This window comes from Bombus vosnesenskii, unplaced genomic scaffold (assembly GCF_011952255.1).
Source record: "Bombus vosnesenskii isolate JDL3184/JDL3185 unplaced genomic scaffold, Bvos_JDL3184-5_v1.1 scf7180000013314, whole genome shotgun sequence".
Taxonomy (NCBI): domain Eukaryota; kingdom Metazoa; phylum Arthropoda; class Insecta; order Hymenoptera; family Apidae; genus Bombus; species Bombus vosnesenskii.
In genome coordinates this window covers 1,434,840-1,452,284 of record NW_022882960.1, presented here as the reverse complement: position 1 = coordinate 1,452,284, position 17,445 = coordinate 1,434,840, and the positions used below count along the sequence as shown (strand labels likewise).

Sequence of the window (17,445 nt, the reverse complement as noted above, 5' to 3'; positions counted from 1 at the left end):
AGCGTAGTTTTCACACAAGAAAGCAACGACGCGCTACGGAGATACGAAATCCCGTGGAATGCCGATCTCACGAGTGCGTTCGTTGCGTAACTCGCTGGATAACGGTACCGTTTCACACCGATAACATCGACGGGGAAAATCGTTTAGTGAAAACCTATCAACCTAATGGTTCGCTTCAGTATTTTATAATCGACATAACCGAGTTGCATTTAGACACTCTATCATTTGAAAATGTACAATATGTCCCCCACAGACCTAAATCTTTCGTTGCCACAACGTTCGCGGCTTTAAATCAATCCCTTTCAAGGTGCTTTGAATCTGAAGCAATAGGTCTACGAACGTCGATACGAAACCTAATTCCACCTTTCCATATCGAAAATCAAGATTTACGTTCATTGATCTCCTAACGTAGCAGGATAATATCCATTTTCTAAACAAATCTTTCCCAACTGCGCCTAACGGTCTCGACAGTAAATCACCCCCTTTCAGACTGTTCAATTTCTCAGTGAACCGAATCGAACACGCGTCGACGCGACTCCAAAATTCCGCACAAAGCCAAGATTTCCTTCTGGCCTTTCATCGATCGGGGCACGCGTTTCCTGCGCGGCGCGTTTGCTCGTGATGCTATACAAACACGGCTGGAACAGACACGCCGCAAATTGCGGAGCGCATACAAAAGGAAAGGTTAAGCCTCGCTGCACATACACGCGTACACGGACACACACGCACCGGCAACAACCATTAAGTGCGTGGGTATATACCCGGGCAACTCGTACTCCCGCACGCGGCCGCCGATAGTTATCGATTCTGCTAATCGACATTAGCATTCCAAATGTCAGTATATACCCGGTATAATCCAAGTACACATGCGGCGGGCACAACACGCGCGTTTGTACACGCGTGCACCGATCGAGGGTAAGTCGTATCGGGAGAAAGTTACGATACAGCCATGGCGCAGGCGTAGGAATACAAGGTACTCCTCGAGCCAGTGGCATGACAGTGCTAAATGGTTCTAACCGCGTTAACGACACACACCGGCTGGATTTTGCCACTCACCCGATCGCTGATCGGGAACGAAGCAGTCTCGCGCTGCGAGACAGATCGCTACCCTCGATGCTCGGCGCATTACATCAATTACGATATGGACGCGAAACTTCAAAGCAGCGGCGAAATTTATCGGTGCACAATGAGACATTAATCCGAGCGTTCGCGATCATTTACATAACTGCCCGGTAATGGCGGCTCGACGTCGGATTGATGCTAATTAAGCTTCAATGGGCATTGATCACCCAACTGATTTTCCTCGATCCAAATCAAGGAAACAATGGAAGCCAAGATGGGATTATGAAATCTGCACAATTTTTTAGTTTGGTTCGTCTCTTTATAGTCGCACGATCTATTTATTCATAAATAGATCGGTATCGATGCAGTATGTACGTCGAATTGTTTTTTTGTAATCTCGGCAACACGTATATTTCCACCTTATAATTAAGATACCAGCATAGGTAAAAATAATATGGACAAGTAGCAATTAAGGACGAGACAGAAATGTCAATTTGATTATCTTCTATGTGTAATTTAAATCAATTTACGCGTTTCCAGTCTTCGTTCGGCAGCGCATAGCAGGCAAATCAGTAGCACTTTACAAATGAAAAACCAGAGCCGATTGATACGACTTTCATCTGGATCGTCGTACATATCTGTCTTAGCTATCTCCGATCAAGTTTCTCGCGTGCAAAAAGTGCAACTAAATTACCAAGAGGAAAGCACTTGGCGATTTGTACTCCTGAACGTTCCCAGGCTGCTTCGTCCATCACGTTTGCTCGTCGATACGAATTTCACGTATACGATGGCGTAAAATAAAACCGCGTCTCCATGCATTCGTCGCGTGTTCGCCGGCAGGAATGCGGTCGTATCTAGTCCGGAAAACGCGACGCGTGTGGTATAGAATTGGATAAAAGCATCGTTGCTTTTGTATCTGGCTGGCGTAACACGACCTGACGACGAGATTCGCGATACAATTTCACGCGGTAGCGAAAAATACCTAAGCCACCAAGGAGAAGACAGACGTTCGTCTCGCGATCAAAGCGGTGGACACGCGATAGAATCCTTGTTCGAGGCGACCCGATTGTGTCAGCTCGAGACGAGCATGCTTCGCAGATTCTTCTAGACGTACCGTTAAGTAACCCCGGTGAAAATAATGAGATCGAGCGAATCTGTTCGAGGCCGACATCAGCTGTTGCGAGTCGAGCGTCGCATCGTCGCCGCTGTGGCGCCGCAGCTATATGATTTGATTCGATCTTGTCCTGTTTCGAGAACAGAATAGCTACGAGTTTGGAATCTGTACGGTTGAGATAGGTCTAATAGTTCGAGTTAGTTAAGGATAATTGGCATAATTAAATAGGATGGAAAGTTTAAAAGTGTAGTTAGTGCGTAGAATTAATTAAATTCATATACTGCCCCTTTCATCCGGTCACAGGCAATAATAACGTTCTCATAAATTTACGAGTCCTTGGTACTCGTTATCCTTGAGAGTAGCATAAAAGATATGAGAAAAAATACGTATGTCTAGAACGATTTAGATAATTTTAATATTAACCGACGGTAATTGTCCTGTCGAGAACAAGGTACTATAACAGTAAAGCAAGTAATGATCCTTTTCCTTGGTATCGGCTCAAAATTCCTGTACTCGGCAAACGAGTTAGACCAAGAAATAAACCAAATAACATCATCTCCAACCTACTTGCCTACAAAGTGACTCAAACGCTTCGTACCTAGTACGTATCGGACAGTGAGCGGAAACTGTTTGAATCTTCGCGTAACCTACCGGAACGCTTTCGCAACCGCGACACATTCGATCGCCAAATTCGTAGCTGCTAGCAAATTCTCTTCCTTTCCAGTCGCTCTTCCCCTTCCTTTCCTTTTACACCGGCCTCGATTTTCGAGCCACCGCTGCTACAATCCACTTTAAAATTCCTCGTACGATATTCAGACCCCTTTGCAAGCTCGTACCTTGGCGATCTCTGGCAAAGCAGACTCGTGTAACATGCGACAAATATCGACAAGCACCCAGTCGTAAACGTCGCGAATTATTGCGACGGTAAATCCCGGTTCGAAGGATAACCGAGCCGTGCAAAGCGGCGATAACGAGCGTTCATGTTTGCCCGTATCGAAATCACGACATAGAATGTAGAATAAAGAGTAGCGAGAGAAGAGAAAAGAGAAAGAATGCTAGGGAGCAACTGGCTCTCGATTCCATCACTGGCTTTATTTACACTGGTTCGAAACCTAAGTCAACAATCAGGCCGAATGGCTGCAAAGGGTATAACAATGCCTGCTTTACCTAGGTATCCCCGTGAATCATGAAAATACTTTTCAGAGGAATTCGACCAACCTACCCTGTCCTTCGTCTTGCTTTCAATTTGGACTATAATGCTGTACGAGAATGCAAACAACGTGCAACAGAATATTACCAGAAACCTCACGCCCGGTCTAATCCATTATCGTTTGGACTTTGAGCACAGAGATGTGTCACACGTGGGCTAATTCCAACCAAGAACAAAATGGACAGACGAAGGGTCTTTTCTAGGTAGAAGACATTCTTTGTATTTCAACGAAGTTCGATAAATGTTTGGTGCAGTGTAATTAGTATCGGATTACTTACATTTTAAATCCTCCACTTCGTCATAGATGAAAGAAAGACAAGAGGTTATCGATATGTAAAGAAGGCTATGATTTCGTCCATTATAGTTTATTGTTTGCTGAAAAGTATATCCACGTAATACGAAAGAATAATCGAAGCACAAACGATCGAGGCGTTATTGGCAATTCGCTAATCATCTCGGATTCTTCGGGCGAAGAAAGAAAGTCATATGGCGACCGAGATACGCCACGTTGCAATGAAATCGTATAACAAAGCGGTTAAATTTGCCTTGAATTTCTTGCCGCAACGTATTCTCAGATTATTACAGCGCGCGCTATTCCGATCATGCGCCGTTTAACCTGACATTCAGGGAATTGTCTGTCGCAAGTGAACTCGGTTTGCGCAATCTCGCGAGATACGGACAGGAAACATTAGCCTGACGCTATTCTTAATTTCGATACGTTATTGCGGTTATTACGAATCACGATGTTATTAAATACATCATTGGGCAATTGAAAAACACTTTGCAATTCAAAGATGGAATGCTGAGGATGGAAAGGGAAAATGATATCTCGATAACGGTATCGAAAATTTCTTAATGCTCGTCTTGCCGAAAGGATTCAAGAGCAAAAACATTAAACGATCCTGTCGGCGAAATGAAGCGTGACAAATATTTTCGCCAAGAAACCACCGAGCAGATTTCACAGAATCTCCTAATGAATTTATACGGGCTTTCTCGCAAATTCCGATGTTTTTCCATCGATAAAACACATAAAGATACGAACATTTTGTACAAAGTGCACTCTTAAAAATATACAAGTATGGTTTATTATATCTGTCTATTAGCAAAGGAATTCTTTTGTACAAATTTATGACCAACTCTGACGAGCAATCGCTATCTATCTCGCAGAAACTGTGTATCTAAGAGGGATTCGAGCGAAACAAGGCAGACTACGAGCTAGTTAACCGTTATCATTGTTTCGTGTACCAAACGTGTCGAATAACAGCACGCTTGGGCGCATCTTGCAGTCACATAGCCGAGCGATCGTTAATTAAAGTAATAATGGTATTATACTCATTTCGAATATAGAAGTCGATGTAGCGGCGTCCACGCATCGTCGCTCAACTATCGAATTCGCGATCCTTCGAACCGCGGGGAAACCAGAAAAAGTAAAATGCGTAATCTTCGCTACTAGATAACAGCTGAAGTGATGAAACACAGTTCTACCAGATGTATCACGACTACCGGAAATCTTATGCTCGGCTACCGTTTGCAACTGTTATCTCCTCTGTGCAACGATCCGATAAAATGATCGATATCGATGAATCTCGATACCGTCTTCGCGAAGAATGCGAGATCCGTAGCATAAATAACAAACGGTTATCTCGAGAAGAAGCGAGGAATTCTTGTTACGAAATCTACGATATAACATAGTACCGACGAATAAAATAAGCCCGATGCAATCACTCGTCCAGCATTCTGATAATCGAGTCTGCAGGACATTGCAGAAAAGTTGGACTCCGTGAGAGGAAGAAAATTGCAAGATGTTAACAGTACGATATTATCGCGACCGACGAAAAATGTTTATCTATCGTAAATGCTATACTATCGCTTGCAATTCACGTTGTGCGATTTCAGGAATCTCGGATTGGTAATAAAGACGGTTTATTATTTGACTTTCTTTTCCTCTATCTGGAATTCTCTCTTTTCTCGGGCTGATTGCTCGACAACGAGTCGGTTAAAACACTGATTGCATATATCGCGATTGGGATTCCGTAAGAGGCGATATACGTGGCCTTATTTCAGTCAAGGACTCTCATAATTTTTCGAGATCATCGACTTCGATAAAGTTTGATTTTCTGCCGCGACGCCGGCACTCGGGTTTGCTCGAGCGCGAAACAAACGTGAAAAGAAAGGAACCGGACTCAACGCGTCGCGGTCGCGCGCGAACCGGTGAACGTTTTTAAACCTTATCATTGACCTATCATATGGAAATGAGCAGATAACGTATTGACTATGGAAAGGATAATATTTAACCCGGCCGAGAGAAAAATTCCGAGCCATTGTTGGTTTCCTTTGTCCACGTTTCTGCTCAAGATAGCTTATCTTCTTTGCATTAGCACGAATCCGTGTGTACCTACCATTCTCCACACCCAATTTTTACGTTTTATCACATAACTTTCTAGATAAATATTAAGGATGATGGAGAGTTAGATTAGTTTTAGTACGATCTCGAAAACGGTTAGGTGGCTGGAAGTTTCACTCAGGTCAGAACACCAGTGAATACCCAAGGGTCGTTCATAGTTCGCAGGCGAATCGCTTGCACAATGACCGGTTTGCTTTGTGCGACGTGTCATCGACATTTGCAGAATCGCTCATTGTCGCAAATGACTCGAGCTCCGCGGCACGAATCGTCGGTTCGAGCAAAAGGCACGCAAAGACTATCTCTCCGCTGGAGTCTGTTCCATCGTGTTATCTATTATCGATTATAAATCGCCGTCGCGTTGAACCTGCGGCTAAATCCGAGATGCATCGTCGTCTCGATGCATCGAATACACGGCGTTAAATCGATCGTTCCTTTTCTTGAACACAATGGGAGAAAAGCAACGACGTTGAGCGACGACGAGACTAAATTTAGTTGGACGCCGTGTAAATGGCCGTGAATACTTGGCAGACGTCTCAAGGCTCTTTCCGATAACACAAGTCAATCCGGTCGATCAACTTTACTCTAAATTGCCCAGGGAAAATGGAATATAACGGAAATTTGTCTCGTCTCTAGATTAATTCAGGTTGATCCGCACTTTCAAAAGATAACCACGAGGTAGGTTGGAATGACTTGATGCGATAGGAAATCCCGCCACTTAAATGATAATAACAGTCCGGTGTTAATGCATTCCAGAGATTTACCGAGTCGTTCATCATGAATCGCCAATAGTATGCAATAAAGTTGCACGTAGGTAATATCAAAACGCAACAAGTAACAACCGATGGGTTCAAGAGAATCCCATTGCTCGTACACGTTACTTCCTCTCGATCTCCAACCCTCAACCCCATCGATTTCTTAAGATTACGGTTCAATCGTCGATTATAGTTACTCCGGATAGTTGCCTGTGGAGAATGGCTATTGCCTGCCAACAGGAATATTAATGCGAAAGTTATTTGCTAGGCCGATCTTTTCCTTCCTTCCCTTGGTATTCACTGGCTCGTCTACCCATTCCCTTCGTTATCCTACATTACTCCCCGTTTAATCTCTCTTTTTCTCCGAGCGAAGGACATCCGGTTTCGTCGTCCGGCGAGCATCCGCTGCTCTGCTATAGAACAACCGGCCCAGACGTGCGAAACGGTAGGAGGCCGACCGGATAGAGAAACGGCTACGAGAGAAATGCTCGAGATGCTTCGAGATACGCAGGCTAGACCGTCGTCGACCAAGTAAATCGCAGATCGTCGCTTCAGATATCATCATTCAGCAGTTTCGCGTCGCGAGATATCTTCAAGTAGTGACACATCGGCGATATTTTTCGTCCAACGACTCTTTACTCTCGGATTGTTCGCGTCGAAGTGAATCGGTTCAAATAATTGCCGGATCATCGGTCCGAATGACTTCATACTCTTCGTAGGTACCTTAGACGGCTTGACGCGCTAGATAACATAAAGTATTCGAAGTAAATATTAGCGTACTGGATGTACGGTTCGTTTCTTCCGCCTCTGATATCCTGAACCGCCTTTGCGAACGCGATTCTCTAATTGCTCGCTTCGAGCAACGTAATAAAACGCAATGCCCGATTCCTACATTGAGTAACGCACATAGCCGCACGGGCAAATAAACTTCGATTATTATTGTTTCTAGCGTGGGCAATTTACGGTAGAACCGTAGAACAGCGAGCCAGGGATCTGACTTACGTTAGTGGTGCACGATCATTCTTAAGCGTCCGTGGCTTGCTCCGTGCAGAAAAATTCCGTGCCCTCGTATAGTAGTTCCTAGATTAGCAAGTCACTAATGACCCGGCCATTCGTCATGCTACATAATTCTCCTCCCGTGTTTGATACTAATATGAATTCGTAGCAGAGCAGCAAGTCGAACTGCTCCTTCGGGTTTCTACTGCTCACGGATATACCATAATGACCCTCTCGCGGCGTCAAGAACGCCTCGGAGTTAAAACACCGAATATCTCTCGAATTCGTGCGAGTGACCCAGAATATTACTAACTTCGTGAGAAAACTGGAACGTCTTCTAGTCAAACTGGCTTGCCATTCCAACCGGCAATCGGTGAGAAGAGGTGCGAGCAACGGAGCCACAGACCTATATTTACCGTGACTACCACGAACTCGCGTAATCGGCGAGAGGGAGACCGAAACACCTCCCGCACAGCGTCGTCGAGCCATACGTGCTCTATTAGAGGCAATGGTGTTTCACCTATGCTCCATGCAAACGCTTTTCTTCCATTCGAGACAAAAATTTCTCTATATACGATTCCTATCGAATTCTTTTACCGGATCTACGATTTCCTCTGGAACCTTGACCGATATCCAAGCAGATGCTGCGTCGATTGAAAAATTGCACGCGGCTACTTTGCATAATGTTACTCGAATAATAATGAAGCTGGACGAAACATAATACATTGTGAGACTTAAGGCGAGATTGCATGCAACAGGTGTTGAAATTCAACAAGTACTGCTAGCTATAACGTCATCGCGTTATATCGTTAAATTATTATACATGTGCAACGTGATAAGCTCGGTATTGATCGAATGGCGGCAACTCGTTAGGTGGTAAGCAAAACAGAAACATAGCGAATTAATCAACGGTAATGATCTCGAAATACGACCGACAAGTAATTCCCATAGGTTTAGCCGGGATAAGAGAATCGTCTTCGCACGTACGTACGTACATCGATATCTACTTATGCTGGTAATTATTACATCAGTCTCGTAGATAATACTTAAAAAACGATTTATCATAAGATTTTTTCGAAAGTTCCAGTGTCATTGAAACAGGAATCGCGCAATGCTCACGAGCTCTCGCGTGAAAACAAAAACGAACAATGGTATGCTATAGTTGTATCGAATCCAGTGCCGTGGTAATTTATATTCGAGCAATCTATTTTCTATCATTCGTCGAGGAAAATTCGTGTGATCGAGATTTATCTAAAATAGAAAGTGAAAGGAATAAGCTTGCGTAATTTGTCTTCCATATATTAACAATTACTGCCAGTGTCATGCTTGTTACCTATCAATCAAAAATATTCAATGGCAGAATCGCAGTTTCACGAGTTCAATGAAATTCGATCGTGAGTAGGAACTTAATTTTATCGAATGATTCCTCGCGGTAGTATTTCCGAGAAAAACTACGTGCGGGTACTCTCGCTTCATTGAAGAATCTCTGAAAGTCAATATGTATCCCGGAAAAAACCTCGCTCTCTGTTACGACCCAACTACGAACTATTTAGTTCGACAATAAGGTTGTCGTAGTGGATACGCAATGAATGTGTGTGCTGTTTACGCCGTGCGTCATGTCTCCTTTCATTTACTAAACTCCTGATCTTTGATGTTGTATCTTCACTATACATTAACACTCGGTTGAATTAGAATTCGCGTGGCACGCTGAATAAGTACACTTAGTACACGTTGTACACAATGACATGTAGCAACGTGTAATACCGAACAAATATTTACTGACGAGCTAACTAGGAAATCGGGGGGATTCGCGTGAAAACGCGTGTTTGAATTACTAATCGTGCCACGGTATGAATGTCGGTTGACGGCCGTCGAAAGCAAGGCAACTGAAACGTTTCACGAGCGTTTCAAATTCTGATTTTATCTATAAAGAGTGATTTCGTTACCCTACTTTCGTTGCTTTCCATGGCTTAAATATAATCACCATAATAGCCCGCATAAATTCCCTCCAAGTCAAAATTTTCATTTACTCGTGATAGCAAACTTGGTAGACACGCGATGAGCAAAAACAACCCGTTTGGGTGTTCCAGGGTGAAACAACTCCTGATGAACAAGAAGCAAGGAACTCAAAGCGTCAGACACGAGGCGAATAGACGAACTTTCACTTTAATTCGCTGACGAGAGGTCGCGACCTCGGTCGATTCGACCTGATCGGTATATAAGTCAATGGTATTTTAACAAGGATCACATTCGGGTATCCGGCATAGCTCTGCTTATTCATTCAACTTTTGCCCGAGACCGTAATTAACAAGCGTAGGTAGGTACGTTGATATCGATGGCCGGTAGCACGTGAGGTTCCTCATACGGCAGGATCCTTCTGTCCTTAAAGCTGGTCATGATTCATTCATGAGGCGAGTCTTCAATTGCAATCAACAACCAGGGAAACGAGCACAACCGTAGGCAAGTTTCGCGATACTCGATGTCAATTTCTCGCTACATCCTTTCCAGAAACAAGTATTAGCATCAAGGTCGTCGAAATTACTGGACGAATATTTCTATTCAATTGCGGTAACTAATTCTATTAGGACTGACAATGACATATTGTACGGGCTTAATTATTCGATTTTCAGATCTGAATGATAGAGTCGAACGAAAAACAGAGATAGGACCTGGGCGGTGTTATTTCATCGATTCGTGTTGCTTCAGGCAGATCGTACGAAAAAGTATCGTGTCGAAAGGCCGGGGAAGGAAGCGGCTTCGACCTTCGACGACGCGAAGAAGAAACAACCCACGGATTTATCGACGTAAAGGTCAAGGCACTCGAGAGTATATGTATATCGAGTCGATGTCAAGGCCGACGTACTCGCCGAACGATACAACGCCGTGCGCGTGTATATTTTTCATTGGAAAATCGGTTGGTTCAAGGTTTACGAACTGATGAGTCAGAAAGGAAGAAAATAAAATAATGAAAGAAAGAGAAAAAAATTATGAGATAAAAGCTAGGAATTTTACGAGTGAGAATGAAAATATAAGGCTACAGGGGCATATATGTGTAGTTAAATGATTAAATAGTCGCCATCCTACAAACAATCCATTCGCAATATACAAGCTATAGGTATATTAAAAACATTCCCATATCAGACGTAAATTCCTTCTTTCAACCTTCACGTTTGACTCACTGTCCAAACACGAGATATCCTAAGCACTTTAACCAGCACATCAACAAATAGACCCAAAACGCTTCACCAAGACTGATGCTACTTACTAACACATTTTCCATACACGCGAATACGAAAATTGCTATTGAACGTATAAATAAAACGAGGTAACGGGAGAACATGCAATCTTCCTAGTGGAAAGCAATTCGAAAGAACAATGTGCCATGCGGAAAATGGTCGAGGTCCGTGTGTGAGAAAAATTCTCTGAGAATGTTTAGCGTGCTGTTAATGGTAAGTACATACAATCGGGGATGCGCGCACTTCGTGTCTAGATATCCCGTTGCGAGCTCGTTCCTGCCGCCGCTGTTGAGGCTGTTGCTCGCGAGCAACACACAAATACCGAAGATCCGGTAAGGATCGTTATCTCTCGAGCTTGCCCGTGCAAACGAAAGAAATGCGACCCGTTAAAATACGCGGCGATTCGTTCCTTCTCACCGTGTGAGAATTACGACGTGATGCGCGCGCATCGTACGCCATGCTCGATTTTTCGCAAATGATTACGTTCGAAAAGCAACGTGATTATGAGTAAGATGAGTGTTTACGATGATAACGTGATCGAAGCCCAGTGACAGTACGTTTAATTTTGTTCGATCGACGCGATCGAGGTAACAATTACGAAGCTATTATGTAACGATCGTATAATTTTCGTTTGCACGTGGAACAACTTCGACTCTCGGTTTCGAAAGGAAAAAGGAGAACGCAACCCGTACAATGCTCAAGGGGAACGAGGATCAACCATGCAGGTGTACGAGTAAAACATAACGCCAGGTACCCTGTTCCGCTTTCCACAAGAAATGCAAGAAACAACAACTCCGACGAGTCGAGGACGCCTAGAGCGTCTCGGGTTCGCAAGCCCATGGAATCCGAGGGGATCGTAGCCGTCGTCGTATTCTATGCCACCTGGCAGCGAACTGACAGCTGGTGAAGACCGACGAAATAGAAAAATGAAAACAAATAGATACCTGTAAGTTGGCAGATTCCCACCTGTTGATTCAGCGTCGACTAGGTTTTCTTGCGGTTGCTACGCGCGGGCCCGGTTCCAACGGACAAGCGATATCCAGGATGACGACCGGTCGTGGTTCGTAGAAGGCACACAGAGTAAGTCGGAGAGAGAGGTTAGAACGATCGGTAATACCGTGAGAGCGACAGAGACCGAACGAGCACATCCACTGTTACACGCACAGCACGTTAACGCGCCGGCTGAATCCTGCCCCGCTTTACACCACGTGCGAGATCTTTCGTTAATAATAATCGACCGGTAAAACGATCGTGTTGTCACGGTGACATCGTCGCGGGGGCAGGTATAACGTTAATGCGCGAACAAGCGTCTTTCTTAGCGTCTCGTGACGACGACAGAAAGGACACCGTCATTCCACCGTCGAGTTTGGAACGAGGAGCGTTCCACGATCCACTCCGCACGAGCGCTGATACACGACTGTAGCCGAAGTTGCACGACAGCATGACCGAGCAGAGGGGCCGAGAAACGGCGGACGAAGCCGAGTCGGCTCGACTCTGACCGATCGCGGCCGAACCCACAAGATGGAATGCACGCGGACGGAAATCAGGCGGGATCGGAATCGGGATCGAGCTTGGGTTTGCGCTCGGGCTCTCGGGTTTGGGCTCGGACTCTCCGGTTCGAAGCCGATCCAAGGCAAACGACCGCTCTACCCCGCTTCTTTCGTTCCTCCGCGCCGTACAGCCCCCACCGGCTGGTATAATCTATGTCTATTATCCTCCTCTCTGTGTTTCTTTATTCCCTATATACCGGCATCTTTGTCCCCCATCTTCCTCTCTCGTCCGTAATGTTGATTTTCTAGTTTGTTGTAATATTCGCCATGCGAAATTCGCGGTCGAGATAGACGGTAATTAACGTGCTGTTGCATCCAGACTGGTATAGTGACCTTTTTTTTGCAATTTTCTAGTTTTTAATCATTCAGTTGATTCCCTTGAAATCGAGAACAAATTAAACCGAAGTTCGATTTCTTTCCGATTCATCGTCGCATTTGATAATTCTCAGCTTGACGATTGGTCTCTATCGAAGTCGTCGAAGAAGTGAAAGCAATTTATCGCGATGACGTTTTCACTCGCGATGTGGGTGTAGCGCAATTGTTAAAAAAGAAAGAACAGATAAAAAAGACGCCTGAAAGTTTCTTTTCGTGCGACGTTTGTTTTGTCGTGCAACCCGTGTCTCATTTACATATCCCGGAATGTGAAATTGAAGATGATAAATAAGAGCAAAAGTCTTTTAATGGCAAAACCCGGTACCAAGGTGCGGGATGAGACGTATAAAAATTCGTGGCGTATCGCGTACGCGAGGCGATACATTTCTTTTCCGTCAAATCGAATGTTATCGTTAATCACATCGGATTGCCGCGACGAAGATAAAGTGGCTCCCTGACGAATTTACATTAGCGCACGGCGGCGATGTCGTCGAGAGATCCAGTCTTGCAATTAGAACGCTCCGCTCTTAAAATCCATACGATGATATCGGAATTACGCGGCAAACCTTTTAATCCAACACTCTGTGATAATATGTTAATATTTCAAGGACTGAAGGAAGTCAACTTAACCTCCATACGGGTTGTACCGGTTCGCAGAGGAAGAAAGTTCCGTCGCGTTCTGATGAATCTTCTAAGCGCAGGTGTTGTTTATTCTTCGAAATTGTTCCACGTGGGCGGTAATATTTCTAGAACACACACCAGCCAGCTTTATTTAGATCTAATCTCGTAATCGTGTCATTAAGGCCTTTTCTCGCGCGTTTCACTTCTTCGCAGGTTTCTTGACACCATTCGGTCCGGTGAACGATGGCAGTAAAACGAAATTCAATGATAACGGATTACCGTTCCTGTAGATACACCCGAATGTTTATCGTGGACATCGGTGGTCCTTCCACAAAGAAATGTACATTCTCGATACCATAAAACTCGTGGCGAGTTCTCTCGCTTCCTTCACCCACGCGGCCTCTGTCCCATAAAATGTGACTAAAACGCGGCATACCCGCGCGTTTATTACATGTTTATGAGTATACTTACATAATGCTGTCCGTGTACGTTTCAGTTCGGCGAGACTTTACGGGTCGGCCATGCCGTTTACCAATGTAACGTAAAAATTGCGATTTCGTATTTTCGAGTGACACGCACGATTCGAAATACACTCTTGCCCGCTAATGAATATTTGATATCCATTTTAAGTCTTCCAAATCTTCCGTCCCTTCCTTCCAAAGAAGTCACAAAGGAAGAAAAATCGTAATTTAATTCGAACAATGATCGATTCCTGTATACTTTTCGTAGAAAGTTTATGAACGCTGCTGCACTCCCACGTATTCAACATTCCTCTTGTTCTTGACCAGTTTGAAAATAAACAGGCGTCCGTGCGCTCCAAGTCACACACGAGCCACTGCGCATACCACCGTGCCACGTTCAGTAAGACGCTCCATCGTTTCATCGTCTTGCTGACCATCTGCCTTGCCTTTTGTCAAGGACAACGTTCACCATACCACTGCTTGGAAGTTGAGTTAATGATCGCTGCCATTAAACTATTCCTAAATACCCGAGAGCACGGCAGATGATCCACTACCAATTGCGTTTACTCTCGGTGACGACCATCGAACAGAACGCGGCGTCCTGCTCATGAACGCGCCGCAGCTCGCTTGTTGCTCTGTTAGGCTCTCTGTCGCGAAAGAAAGCGAAGGTATGCGCAACCCGCGTGTCACTGTCTGCTTGTATTTAAATTGCTGTGCCACGTATCGATCCGCGGCATTGTCTGTTCGTCACGATACGTGTCACGCGCGTGGCTGCCTGTTTCCGATCGTCGACTGGCTCCGACTAGAAGCACCGCGGAGAACACATCGGAGACATAGTTTTCTCGTTAATCACCATGATTACGCTATTTTCTCGTGGCGCAATCCCCACGGAAAGGCGCTTTTGTGTCCTGATGACCGGATCAACTGCCTCCGTTCCGATGCTACAGACCCGCGATTGCTAAATTCGGGATCTTCTCTCTAGGATTGTGCAATGTGACCTACATCGAATGGATTTCGAGATTGCATCATTTGAGAAACTGGGTCGAAGATTATTACAAGAACTTTCTCGTCTTTCTCATATTTGGAGCAATCAGGATCGAATTTCAGAAAGAAATCTCGAATCTAAAGTAGAAATGACCGTTCTTCGTACACTGACACCACGTAGATACTCCGAAAAGGTTATATAGAGTAGACACGCGAGGAGATCGTAATTTCTATCAATTTAACTAACAGGCGAGGAATTACCAAAAATAAAATCACATTCGCTGCGTGATTTATCGATCGTTTCATTTTATCCGAATTATCATTCCCCCGCGTCAAGTCCTCGTTTGCCGCTGCGCGAACCGTCTAATCTCCGCAACGCTGGTATTGTTATTTTGACACCCATTAAACGTCAATCTTTCCCTGGTAATTTGCCAGTTGTGACAGCCTCTTTGTGTTTCGCTATTTTTCGCGGCAATCGTACTTACACTCGCGACGCGCCACCCGGTACAGCTGTTGTTACGACATCGGTCACTCGGTATCTAATCGCGTTAAATTAATCCTATTCTTCATGGACCGATCGCGGGAACGATGTGGTATAATTTTAATAGCTATAAATCAAGGAACGCGTATATTTTACCGCTATTTTTAACGGAGGGAAAAAAGGGAAAAAGGCGGCGTGGCAGAAGAGGAGAAAGAGAAAGCACACGTGCAGGCTCGGTGGCGCTGATTGCGAGAGGCACGCAACAATCGCTGCAATTGACCGCGTAATAGAAACGCGTTATGCAGTCTACGGTAGGGGCCGGTAGGATACCGGTCGACCTTGAGAATGGACATGATTCCTTAACGCGCGTTTTCCCTTTTACGGTTGGGTTCCGCGTTCGCGTAATTGCCGCACTATATTGCTCGATTCGCAAAATTTCAGTGGCCCGTATCGCCGAAACGTTAATCGCCTTGTTTCTCCCACCGACCAGTCACGTTCCACCGAAACAACGCTGCAACGGTATAATTTACCGTGATATCGTTCTGTTTCGGCAACTTTGCGCCTGCGTGAAAGCAAACGGTAACTTTTAAAGTTCCGCTCACTTACGACTTGTGTACATCGTTATTCCAGTTGGTCGAACGCGGCCACCCTTCGTAATCTCATTGCGAGAACAACGAAGCAATCGTGACAGATCGATCGTCCCACTTTGTGCCTGAATACGCGAGACACAAAGATACAGTGCAAATATATCGTAAAATCTACGTGAATCCAAAGAATTTCGTGATGTCATGAATAAAGCACGATAAAGTCCAAGAAGAATTCTTTAATCGATGTAGGGTGAGGTGGCGCGACAGCAACAAAGGGATCCATCGGGATCTGTTACCGTGTACTTTTTATGATAAATAGATGAAAGTCCATAGCGTAGACCCGGCCGTGCAACGAACGGCATGTATGCTAACTAAATGCAAATACATCAGATCTGCATAATCTGCCACGGAACTTTTCCCTGTGTTTCGCACACCGTTGTCTTTGACCAGCCACTCAGCTTACGCGGAGCGGCGTTTCGTTCGACGTGCCCTTCCTTGCTGGTAAGGTTCGACCCCGACAAAATACCAGCATTCGGACACAAACCAGTTTTTCCGTCAGTGTTCCGGAAACGGTCACGAAAGAGTCACAAATCCGGCGAGAAATGGGAAGAGATTTATAACTCGAATCCCTGTGTGCGACGTTATCTGTGCTTCGAAGAAAAGAGGGAGACTTTCTGGGAAGATGCACATGGGTGACGGTAGCCCCAGGTATACGAGACGGTGCGAAAGTGGAATCTTTAAGGAGGCAAGAGGAAAAGAATTTCCTTGGAGTATCGGTTGGATCGCGCCACGTTAGCAGGTAGTCGACGATGAATACGAATTCTAACGGTCCGCAGAGGGGACACACGGTCGACGCTTAAGAATTAGCAAGTGCAACGGTGAGATGCTGGCGCTACTTTCGTTACGATAAATAATGGAGGATAATTTTCCACGAGTAGAAACGAATATTCACTGCAGATGTTACAACGTATCGAGTATTATGCTCGTTAAATGATTTACAGACAAGGGGCGCGTTCGCGATTAACGGTCAACGAGCCGTCGATTCGTGAATGACGGGTATAAATAATCGTCCGATCAAGCATGTTCGAGCCCAGATTTACCGTGATTTATCTTTCTACGCGTCCCGGCCTTTTGCATATAACTTTCCGCTGGATTGTAGGGTAGCTTAATTGACACGTCATCTCTTTTCTTTTTCCACGGACGACCATTCGTCTTACCTTCCATCCAGCGTTGGCCTTAAATCAATTCCAGCTACGGACAAATTACCAAAAAGAATTAATGGTTTCAACGCCGGCCCTAATTGGCCCGAAATCATGCGAACGAGATTCGAGCGCGATGTTCAAACCTTATTCCCGATCGATGACCATGCCCTTTGGATATAAACAGCAGGAGATCCACCCTTGTCTGATTTTATCTGACCAACCAAAGTACGTTCTACGCCCACGTGAAATTAATAGGCGCGATTCTTTTCCGGGATTCGCTAGGGAGCGAGCTTAACGCGTGAGCGTACGGATAACCTTTAGAATATTTTAAATAATCCCGTTCCCGAGTAGGTGGACGAATGAATGAATGAAACTACCCACACGCTGACAATGAAGCGCTTTTGCTAATCTAA

General features: G+C 44.9%; 1 protein-coding gene across 3 annotated transcripts in view; it reads right to left on the bottom strand.

Annotated features, from left to right (window-relative positions):
- LOC117235132 overlaps positions 1-17,445 on the bottom strand; it is a 162,366-nt gene that overhangs the window by 112,813 nt on the left and 32,108 nt on the right. The window contains exon 1 of one of the 3 annotated variants that reach the window (XM_033496879.1): positions 11,719-12,202. The exons of 1 other annotated variant lie outside the window; for it this stretch is intronic. The gene's annotated coding sequence lies outside the window, so the exon portion shown is untranslated. Of the gene's footprint in view, positions 1-11,718; positions 12,203-17,445 lie in introns of those variants that run through there. One more of the 3 variants, XM_033496881.1, reaches the window with a different exon arrangement.